Genomic DNA, 12,825 nt, shown 5'->3' on the forward strand with positions numbered 1-12,825 from the left:
TTCTTGCACTTTGCTTAATGACTTTGTCAGGAATCCCATCACACCCACATGACATTTTATTTTTTACTCAGTTACTGGATAAAGGAACATTGTCATGTCATTCATGGGCATTTTTACCTTGCTATTGGAATTGCATTTAGTTTTAATTAGATTTATGGCTATATTTGTGAAATGTGTATTAAATATGTTGGCAATCTGAAGTGGGTCCTTAACAGTTTTCTCCCCACTTTTAATGACAAAGCTGTTATCTTTTCTTTTGTGTCCACCTATATTTTTATTTATTGCCTCCCAAGTTGACTTCATTTTGTTGTTACCTTTCTCAATATATGAATCATTATCAAGCTTCTTAGCTGCAATTATTACTTTCTTGTACAGGCTTCTATAAATTTCACATGTGCTTTCAGTGCTACAAATTCTTCCTGGCTGATTTATTTAACTTTCTGAGTGTGTCTGATGACTTTCTAATCCCCTATGTAACCCATGTTTTGGTTTTATGTTTAGTTTTGACTCTTTTTATAGGAAAGGCAACATCGAAGCAGTGTTTGTAGCTTTTAAGGAATGAGTCAAACTTTGTGTTGACATCACCACTTGATTCACTACCCCAGTTGCTATTTTCCAGAATGTAATTAAAAATTCTTATACTGTCATCATTTATAAATCTCCTTTCTCTGTAATTGTTATTGATAACAGGGTCCTTGTAAGATGTGACATTTAAACTCAATTTGATACCCTTGTGATCCGAGAAACCAGTGTCAGTTACTTCAGTGTTATATTCACACTTGTCCTTATTTATAAATACTTGATCTATTATAGTTTCAGACATACTTCCACATCTGGTAACTTCATTTACAGTTGCCATCATATTCTGACACAAAAACAGATTGCACAGTTGCTGTTGTTTACTACAGTCATTCTTAAAGTTAAAATTAAAATCACCAAGAACAATTACATTATGTTTAAGTTCATTCAGTAGTCCCTCAAGGTGTTCCATAAAAATGGGTCGCCCAATGGTGATCGGTACACACACACAATAGTAATTTTTAATTTGGTTAGCTCACATATACTGTATTCAAAATCTTTTTCTATGCATTTTAGTTTACATTTAATTTCTTTCGATTCTACCCCTGTCCTAACATAAATACATTTCCCAGCCCCTTTAAGGTTGATACTACAAAATTTGCTAATCATTTCAAAATTTGGAATAATTATGCTAGACACTTGCATTTCTTTTACCCAGTGCTCACTTATGCTTAGTATGTTAATGTCTTTTAGATAGTTAATAGAAGTTCTATTTCAACTAATTTACTTTCTAGTCCCTGCACATTTTGGTATACAACTGTTAAAGTTTCATGTAGTGGATTTGCTGCACTATTTACCTTTGTACTTGGTTGTTGCTGACACTGTAAAAATTCTACCTTTTCTTCTTCGAATTGCGAAGACCCCATAAAAAATAGTCACTATGCACAGGAGCTCTTCTTATCCTGAGGCTCTTCCTTTAAGATGACTGCAGAGCAGCTGATGAGTTTCTGGATCTAGTAGAATGGTTCTTGGCTGTTGGTGTGGTTGCAGTCCTAGTTACAAGTGAGCACGAGGCATTAAGTGTGTCGAATGTGCTGACAGCTTCATCCTTGGAGTTTTCAGGTGCACATGAGTTTAAACTAGGTTTGTAGGCTTTCTCACCTGAAGAAATTGTTTCCTCTTCAACTCTGGTGGATGTTTCTGACATTTTTGCTGGTACCCCATTTTCTACCACTCCTTCAGATACTGGTACCGGTATGTTAGGTATCTCTCTCATCTTAGACATTTCCTTGCAAATTTCCATTTGCTCAGTTACTGCTATGGTAAGAGTTAAAGTTGCATGATGTATTGACTTGCATTGAGTAGTGCGCATTAAATGTAATTTTGTCACACTTTAAGCAGAAATCGGCAAAAATGGTCTTTTCTGGCAGACAATTTCACAAACGATGCCTTAGCAATTTTTTGTCAAGCCTATCAACAAGAAGTAAGTAAACACAGATAATTTTTATTCATTTTATCTACCAATCTTCTTGCGCTCATCTTCCTCCCTCAGAATTACAAATCAAAATTTAAAAATTAATGTACTGACATGCATATGCGATTCAATTGAAGGAGACTTTTACATGATCGTGTTCTTATTTTTTAGGTACTGCCATCTTCTTGGTGTTAATCTGTTAATTTTAGGTAATCCATTGTAAAAAGACAAATTTCCTCCAACAGAAAGATTTTGCAGCTCAGGTAAGAGTGTCACTAGGAAAAAGAACAAACAATAGATTTTCCTCTGTAACAAGTAGCACAGTTGACAGCTTTACTCTGTCTTGTGTGAGACTAGTGTCGCCTAATGTGCCATGGAATATGTTAAAGAACCCTATTTTTAATGGCTTCCTCGAGAGCATCAGCAGCTGCAGTATATCAGATGCGATGATGTTGCACAAAAATTACTTGAAACAAGTGTATGAAAAAGGCTTTTGCTGATATTAAAACAGATGTTGGTGATCACTATATCTGGCTTTGTTAACAATACCACTCACAGTTGCAGATTTATGGCTGATGCATGGTGGGGAAATTAGATTCCATGGCACCAGGAAAACATCACATACTCCTGTGTAAAGAATTAGAGGAGTTGAATCTCAGTATTATAACCCACACTATCAGTGAAGCCCTAGGCATCCTATGGCCAGGAGAAGTTAGGGATGACAAATTCTTTTGTTCGTGACACTGTGTTGCCTATTATGTTAAAAGTGGGAGCAAAAATGAAAGAATTCTGTCCCAATAATGTATGAAAAGATAGATTGCTACTTAATGTAAAGAAGACATGTTAAGTTGCAGACAGGCAGAATTAAGAACTTACACTAAGCTTTCAGCCACAGCCTACATCAGCAAAAGAGAAATACACACCATTCATACACACAAGCAAGCACACCTGACACACACACGACCGGCAGCTCAGTTGCAATCTGGCCTGAGCTGCGGTCATGTGTGCTTAAGGTGTAATTGCTAGTGTGCATGAAAGGCGTTTTTTGCTGATGTGTAAGTGTATTTTAATTTTGCCTGTCTCCGATGTAACATGTCTTCTTTATGGTAAGCAGCAATCTGTCTTTTTCCTACATTATTGATATTCCTATGTGGAGTTTCCTTGGTTCCATTCTATCCCAGTTTGATCTACTGCATCTGCCTTGTCCATGGCCTTCGCTATTTAGCAGAGGAAGTCAGAAATAATTTTCCTAAATTCAACAGTATCATTTGGTCTAATAAAGTATTTCACTAAGCTTCTACCTGCATTCAGTCCTTTCATGAAATAGTTCCAAACATTCCTCTCCCATATGAACCCATGTTTACATGTTGGTGCACCTGGCTTTTTGGCAGCTTTATATTATGCCAAAGACTACCAGAAAGTCAGAGGTGGTAGACATGTCTGACTCCAGTGAATTTTCTTTTATTGAAAAGGTCAATATGGTCTTTAAGAATAACAAAAGTGTTGCATCCTTGGCATTTTTAAGAACACACTTCCAACATATACCTGTTGCAATCCATTGCCTAGAGACTGCATCACTGCAACTAAAAGATGTTGTAGATATCTCTGAGATACACCACTTAAGTAGTAAATACTTGGTTCAGAGGATGCAGTATACGTCAATAAATTAAGGAATATTCTTCTGGGGAATCCCAGATATGAAAAAAACTGTCTGCCATTAATTAGCAGAAGTAGTTCGAAGGTGGATTGTGTCATTGACTTCTTGTACTGTAGAAAGATCTCTCAGTACAAAAATGTATTGAGAGAAAATAAAGTATCATTTTACAAAATTTAGAAATGTGGTTAACTGTGTGCTCCACCATTAAAATGTAATATAGTATAACATTTCCTGTTAGGTGTAATGTTAACACCCGGGGTATGGTAATATGTTGGTACTTGCCAATTTAAGGGGCAGTTTATTGCTTATTTTCCACAAAGAACTGGAATAACTGTGTTCAAATTATTATAAAACTTTTCTGTATTAATGTTAGTGTTCATTATATTTTTCATTTAAAGACTCCAAAATGCTAAAATTCTTTATATCTAGAGATTGGTATTCTAAGACAATAAAGGACGAAAATCCAAATTATAAAAACCTAAAAATCTGATCCTAGTTATTAAGAAAGTGTAAAAATGGCAACTTTCAGCCAAAGATGAAATTCACTGAAGGAAATCAAAGGCATTCACAGGAAATATCCCGTGTGTGTAACTTTTAATATAAATTGTTTATTGACAACTTATTTAAGATTGTTTTAGATTTGTGTGTGTAAAATTCAAGCAAAAATAATTTCAATGTAAATTCATACATAACAGCATTAAATACTGACACTATTGTCATATAAACAATGGGGAAATGTTATTCCTAAATAAGTAAGCCATCTACTAGAACTAGGCAGAACAAAAATTTCATCAATTAAATTGTCTATATCCTTCTCTTTGAAGATTGCGGTTTTTAATTGCAAATGAACATTTCGTGTTGAGCTGATATGCTGCAGTAATTTCAGATTTGTTCCATTTCTCTTCCAGTTGTTGAAGATCGTTAAGTTCATACATATTTATGATGCTCTGACTGATCTGTGGGAGGGAGGATGAAGGAGACGAGTATATACATACAGGATGATCAGAAAGAGTCTGAATAGAGTGTAAAGGTGTTGAAGGCATGTTATGCCGAGAAATAGTCAAGAAGAAACTTCAGTACATTGTGCCATTTCAGAGTTAATTAGCATTGAAGTTAGCCAGTTAGGCCGTTGCACACGCAAATTCAAACTGCCTGCCGGAGTCGGTGTCTCCAAATGTGTTCGTCATCCAGTTTCCTAAAATGAAATGAGTGATACAAGAATTAGACGTAAGACTATGTAGTAACCCAAGGCAAAGGTGGAGCAATCTCATGCACTATCATCCACGCTGTGAGAACAACTGACACTAATTTTCTATCTAGCAGGCCGCTTGAATTTCTGCACACAGTGGCCTGATTGCCTAATGTCAATAACTCGGAAACGCTCCACCACATCGATATTCTCTCTCCCCTCAGCACAACCTACCCTGCATCGCTATTACAAGTTTCTTAAACTATTTCTGATCACCTTGTATGTGCATGCATGCATCCCAAGACAATAATGGATATTTCTTCGTGAAATCGAAAACGCATACCCTCTATTTTTTCTATTTGACCTTAATAACTCACATACTAAATATTATCACAATTAAATTGTAACACGTGCCGACTTGACGTTAAACATGAGACTTGAAAACTTTTACTGTGTTTGGTAAATGAAACACCAAATTGCCCAAATCGTGTTTATTCACTATTTAACATGTAAAAACATTAGACTCTAAATTTTCGTTTCAAAGTTTGTTTTCTGCAGTCAGGATAAATCTTTCGGTGTTCTTGTACGCAAATTAACAAAATTGTTTTTGTTCCTCCTCTACCGATGTTGAAACATGAAAGTCTCGCATCATCTTGACCGCATCACTGCTCTCTGTGCTGAAACCTTCTTTCTGGTTTCTTGAAAGGAAGCATTGTTTGGCCACATGGCAGTACATTCGTGGAGAAAACTGTTATCAATTTTAAGACGATGGGACAATGACATGCTTCTGTCTGAAATGAAGTCGTAGATGTTTTTCTCTGTAATTAAGAGGGAGCAAACCAGTTAACAAAATTGTGATGTAAACAGAAAACTAAAGAATCAACGTGTCTATTCGTTTAACTCATCTTACAATGGACCGCGATGTTCCTCCTTCGAGGGGATGTAACGGTTAGCATGAGCTGATAAGTTATCTTTGGTTATATTTTCAACCATTTTTACGTTTATTTGTAGATCCACATCATCGTCAAACAGTGACTAGACAAATTTCATTAGTCAAATACCATAAATGCTGGCTTATCTTCTGTAGAGATGCTTTTGAGATGTCTTTATATATTTTTTCTTATGCCTTCATTGACTTCAAAAAGCACAGATCTCGGTAGGGTGACTTTCCGGCCAAAATACACTGGAGCCGTGGATTGACGTAGGCTGTCACGATGAACAGGCAAACGTCAAACAGCCCTACCTTCTCCTTGCTCGGAATTTTTAACTGAGCACAAAGTAATTATATTTTTAGAGAATATATAGCTCTCGCCATCCATCGAGCTTGGTGTACGGCATCTGGAGGCCGTATCTTGAATTTTCAGCCTGTATCTCTACCTAAAAATACAACAGAAAGCTTTATCAACTCTCGGTAATCATCTCTGTGCGGTAAAACTCGAGCAGATTGTCTGTTTCCGAAACAGACAGGTGCATTGCGACCTTTTCTTTGTAGCACTGTATGTTATCTGGTTCTACACCTTTCCAGTTATCTCGGAACTTTTTGAAGAGTGGAATATAAGGACTTGTCACTGAACTGGTTTTTACCTGGAACACTTTTTAACACTAGTTCATAGACATGGTGGCGCAAGGAAAAGAGTGACATTTCTGTAAAGTTTTCGCTCAAGTAGCACACAGGCAACATTGATATGACCTGTATTTGAAGTATCACAACAAAAAAACTGCACTTTGTCGTCGAGATTCCAGTCCACAGTCGCGTTCCAAACATCTTTCGCCTGTTAACATCCTGAAGAGTTTTCCACCCTTGGCACAGCAATAAGTTGCTCTTTATTTCTATGTGAAATAACTGTCGGTAGACGTTCTTCTTTTGATTCCTGATAATGTGTAGCAGGCAACAGCTTGCCATCCCAATGAACAATCACATCTGGTACCTCGTTTTGAAAATTAACTTTTATAGCTTCCACACGCTCTTTCCGTTTCTCTGTATGAATTCTTTGAATTGAGGACTTACTTATAGGAAATTCATCAGTATTATATCAAAGTGCCTCAATGGTAGCTTCAAGAATACACACTGAATCTCTCACACTCAACTGACACCTGTTTTTGAAGTAATGAAATTTTTCCGCATAGTTGTTTTACTGGTTCCAGACTTTATGTTCTCAATCACAGTTGGGAAATTTTCTTGCAAACACACCTCATTTTCATTACAATATGAAGATAAGTCATTTTGTAATGCTTCATAAGATGCGGTCGAAGGAGCTGACGTGGAAAAATATTTAGCACGTCGGTTTTCTTCCTCAATAGTTCTGATGCGCGACCTTTTCTCTTTATTAGCCACTTCTTGTCCACTCCAGCTAAGTGACAGGTCGACCTGGCTCTCTCTGGCGCTGTGAAGAGATTTTATCTTTATTTATTTTCATTAACTGAAGTGGATCGGCGTGTGCAATGTCGAACAAATCATCCACCTTGTTGACACTCTTGTCGGCGCTGCTGAAATACCTTTCGGGCTTTTGTGCATTTTTTCCAACTCCCTCCAAACTTGATATAGGTTCACTAATTTCTTCACACAATTAGGTACAGATTTTGTGGGTATACACGCCTTTTCCCAAAAGATCATACGTTCCCGAATAGTGAGATTTGTGATTTAACTGACAGTTAAATCCACTTCCCGGATATTATAAAATAAAACTACCTAGAATATGATTTTTTTTACATGATAAAGAAATTTTAACAGCCAATAAATGCGGAAGAATGGCTACTACATGACTAACTACGCTAAATACAAACATAGATATACAGATGTATACCAGCGAACGAAAGCTAGCTGTGGTGAAGGTTAGCTTGTACGAGTCGTAATTTCATATTAGGAAAACGTCTGGGGTTCGATTCCGGGACGTTCTTATATTTTTACTGACTAAGTTACAATTTAGTACACTTAGTTTGATGTATACTGTTTACAATGCATCGATAATTATATATTTTGAAGGTCTTGCCAAAGAACTTGATCTTCACACCTATCCCAGTATATCACACGCATTTAATTCCTAATAAATTACAGTGAACCTTGAAATTTTACAGGTATTTGATATTGCGAATGTAATTCATCAGCAGTCAGTGTTGAGGTCAAGCGTTTCAATTACTCTAAATAGTCTGTAAAAGTAAAGCTTACAATATTTTTGAAAAGAAAGTCAAACGTTTGTGTAATGATTTGTCAAAAGTACGAAATAAAATATGAGGGAAACGTTTGGTGCACTGCATTTTCTGTTCATGATTTCGAGCATCATGCAAAGGCATGTAGAACTTTTCTCTGATCTACTTACTTCTTTTACACAAATCATTTCGTAAAATATTTGATTTCTTTCATTAAGTTTTATTCAGAAAGGATGATCTTACTGACTCCTCGTTTGCCTCCCTAACGTACTTGATTCGAAGGAAGCCATTTTGACATTTAAATACCGCACCAATGTATCTTTTTATGTTCAAAATAGCTAGGTCTTGAACAGCTGAAATTTTCGACGCTTCATTTACATAGCTTGACAGCAGATTTTCTGAAATATTTCAATTTTTCCTCAGCTTATTAAGTTTTCGTTCATTACCCTGATTACTTTCAAGCTGTTACATGTTTTTATGCCAACCTAGACCTCATGCTGGTCACTTTAATACCCCGTTTACCTGATTCTCTCCCTTTGTTTAGCTATGAAAATTTGGACAAAAACTCATGGTGTAAGTTATAGGGAGTCCTATTTTCGATCTGCACACTAGTTTACAAAAACGTAACGAGTGTTAATCATACTATAAAATAGTCTTTCTGCTTGCTGTCATTTCCAAAATTCGTCGTTTTGATATCTTGAACCTTTTGAGATACGACGATTTCTACGACCACTTGATTCCCGAAGCGTAGGAAAGGTTCGGACGCGCTGCAAGCGAGCCGTCCGCGGAATAACAACCAACATCTCAAGAATGAAAAGAGATATTATTCCGGTCTCAACTTTAAATACAATTTAGATATATTGGTTACATTTCATGCGCAATAACCTATGGCCTTACATGAACTATGCGGAAAGTCTACACAAAGTGATTTTAGCTCTGCAAATCTTTAAAAATTTCGTGCAGCACAGTAACTATGACGAATAACGAAAATAAACTCAGACCTTTATCGTTTAAAGATCTCAAGCTATAGGTTGCGGAAGAACCAAATTTTTTCACCGAATAGTTTTCTTAAAATCGGATGTTAAGGAATTCATAGCTGCCGTACCGTCCGCTCCACTGCTTTGCCGAGAATACATGTGGGTGTCGCTCTCTGTCGCGCGTGCTGCAGCAACAAGATTCAAACACATTTGAATTCAAACGTCGCCAGTTGCAGCGGGAGGCAGGCAGCGATACACATGTCGCTCTAGTAGGACACTTCTGTAACTACACCTGCGGGTGTGTTTTGTCGCCTGAAGCTGTCACGCGCTTCTGCCGCTCACGTTAGACATGGCCTAAAGCCGTCGGCACACGGACCGTGCTGTCGAACGTTAACGTTGAGCGTGCGAAGTTCAACGTGCTGCTGAACGCTCAGGAACGATGCGACTTGTGCATACGGTACGTGGGCCCCAACGTGGTATACGCGATCGCAACGCACTCCAGCGGCAGTTGTTTCTAGTAGTTCGTAAATCACGCTATTTACTCAACGGGCGTGCGTAAAATTCCCACGTTAGCTCTATTAAAACGCACATTTTCTCCATCGTCCACGAAAAGGAAAGTACCATATCCAGTCAATAAGGACACAGGCTTATAACAGTTCCATTACAAACAGCGAGGTACAAGTTGGAATACTTCTCTGCATACGATAAATATTATTTCATCATTCCCACATTTTAGTAAAACTCCAGGGTCAGGCTTACTTGATCACTGTTCCTACCCAGTAGCAGAATCCTAGCAACATGTGAATTACGAAGCGTAAAAGAAAAAGGAACAAAATAACTTTATACAAGTAGCGCAAGCTGTCCTGTAGATTAAGCCAATGGAACAAAGTCACCCCTCAAAAAAAGGTGAATTTATATTTATATAACATCAAATATTATAGCGTATACTTATATTAAACTAATAATAAAGTATCAAAACCTAATAATGCGAATGATAGGCAAAAATTTTTTTGTAGTGTTAAGACGCGAACCACCGCCCTAACAAAATGAGCTTCGTAGGCAGAGACGCTTACTATTACGCTAAACCCCTTTTGCTCTTGTCGTGTTTAATCATATTGTATTAAGGCTTGCTAAAACCGTTAATCGTTTATAATTATGTTACTAATTGAAATTTAATTATAACAAATTGTACCAAGAACAATGCGTTTTTCTTGGATCTTCAGTGTGTCGCTGCCTTCAAATAGCCTACTCTCATAATACGCAGGTTACAATAATTCTTTTGCCACGAATACAATGTTCCTCACAATTTTATTGGAACGAATCACAAAACTAACAACGGGTTTTTCAGTGATTCTCAATTTGCTGGGGCTCAGAAACCGCATATATACATGTAGGTTTGAAATGAACGCCAATATGGCGCCTCACAACTCTGTACTGATGGGAGACGGCGTACGTATGACGTAGGTGGCGCTGTGCCATCTCACTGGTCAACGTTCAGACGCACGCTCAAAATATCTGACATGCCAGATATTGCTCTGCACGTTCGGAAAGGCTCCCGAACGTGCTATTCCAAGCTATGACGTCAGAAACTCAGCACGCTCAACGTTCGGATGCACGGTCCGTGTGCCGACGGCTTAAGGCCTTAGTCTAAATTGTTGTCAGTAGGTGAAAATGTCAGTGGAATTACGTAGTCGTTATAAAACGCCTATATTTGTAATAGGTGAGGAAAAGCGTCAAATAAAAGCTTCAAAACTGCCACCTAATGGACAAGTTCTAGCAGTTTTATAATATCTGGGAAGTGGATTTAACTGTCTGTTAAATCTCACTATTCGGTAATGTATGATCTTTTGGGAAAAGGCGCGTATACCCACAAAATCTGTACCTAATTGTGTGAAGAAATTAGTGGATCTATATTAGGTTCGGAGGGAGCTGCAAAAAAAGGCACAAAAACACGAAAGGTATTTGAGCAGCGCCGACAAAAGTGTCAACAAGTTGGATGATTTGTTCGACATTGCACACGCCAATCCACTTCAGTTAATGAAAATAAATGAAGATAAAATCTCTTTACAGTGACAGAGAGAGCCAGGTCAACCTGTCACTTAGCTGGAGTGGACAAGAAGTGGCTAATAAAGAGGAAAGGTCGCGCATCAGAACTATTGAGGTAGGAAACCGACGTGCTAAATATTTTTCCACGTCAGCTCCTTCAACCGCATCTCACGAAGCAGTACAAAATGACTTATCTTCATATTGTAATGAAAATGAGGTGTATTTGCAAGAAAATTTCCCAACTGTGATTGAGAACATAAAATCTGGAACCAGTAAAACAACTATGCGGAAAAATTTCATTACTCCAAAAATAGGTGTCAGTTGAGTGTGAGAGATTCAGTGTATATTCTTGAAGCTACCATAGAGGCACTTTGATATAGTACTGATGAGTTTCCTATAAGTGAGTCCTCGATTCAAAGAATTCGTACAGAGAAATGGAAAGAGCGTGCGGAAGCTATAAAAGTTAATTTTCAAAACGAGGTACCAAATGTTGTGAATGTTTATTGGGATGGCAAACTGTTGCCTGCTACACATGATTGGGAATCAAGAGAAAGACGTCTTCCGATAGTTATTTCACATAGAAATAAAGAGCAACTTATTGCTGTGCCAAGGTTGGAAAACTCTTGAGGATAAGTCATAGTATGTTGTTTCAGATGTAAGCAAACCACTTGTCAAGTCCATCAAAATTGCTTTCAAAGCTGAAAGCAGTTTTACCCATTTCTAATCGGAATTAAACAGGTTGTACATACTAGATGTACATTGCATCACAGTGCAATTAAGATTGCAGGCTCACACTGTTGTATATTCAGTGGTCTCCTTATCTATATGATGTATACTACATCGTGCTGTTTGCACTGTGAGATCTTTATTCTTACAACTCCACATAGCAACTGTTATTGGAATATGTTTTTGTTAGTTTAAACAAAGAGCAAGTGCAGATGAGTTTAACTATGTCCAGTATATGCACTGTCTAATCTGAAAGGGCAAAACTGGCCTTTTTGTTTTAATGATACCAAGATTCAGGAACACATAGGACTGATTTTTTTCCTTATTTTATTTACATCCTTTACGTTGGATCTCTTTTCTCTGCCGTAAACAGTGAGAATAGAAATTTGGTATGTCATAAGGCAATGGCTTGTGATTTTTTGGGAGCTGTTGAATCATGATAATTAGAACTTTCTTTTCAAGGTAGCATGCTCTTCTGAGGTAAATATGCAGCCACATATCATTTGGATAAACTTGCAACGTGAACATTTGTTGTTACATACGAGAATGCTGCTGGTTGATGTCTTCAGTTGACCCGGTGTAGTGTAACATGGGTCATTTGCGAGAATGACTTCTGTGCCACTGAAGACGGTCATGTCTTTTATAAACATTTTATGTAGTGTTTAAAATATACTTACACGCCACTGTCTGTGATTGATAATTGGATCTTTATTCACAACTGATGTTATTAGTTGAATCAATACAACATATTATCGTTGAAAAAGTGTTCATCATTCAGTAGCGGGAAATAGACCCACACTTACAGTATCACCATGTCTGACCACAAAGTCGAGAAGAGTAAGTTCACACACGGCCTAGGTATGGAGTAGCTGGACCACAAGAATAAAACAAAGAGGCGACTTTAACTGAAGAAGTCAATAGGTAAGCTAGCCCAGATCAAGCTGACCGATCCCCAACGCAGTGTTCCCTATCCATGGTGTTATATACATACATTTGCATACATTATTTATATTGACTATAAACATATAAGTAATATGTTTATAGTCAATATAAATAATATAAGTAATATCACTATGTGCTTCCATTTAAT

The sequence above is a fragment of the Schistocerca cancellata genome, chromosome 10, assembly GCF_023864275.1.
Source record: "Schistocerca cancellata isolate TAMUIC-IGC-003103 chromosome 10, iqSchCanc2.1, whole genome shotgun sequence".
NCBI lineage: Eukaryota > Metazoa > Arthropoda > Insecta > Orthoptera > Acrididae > Schistocerca > Schistocerca cancellata.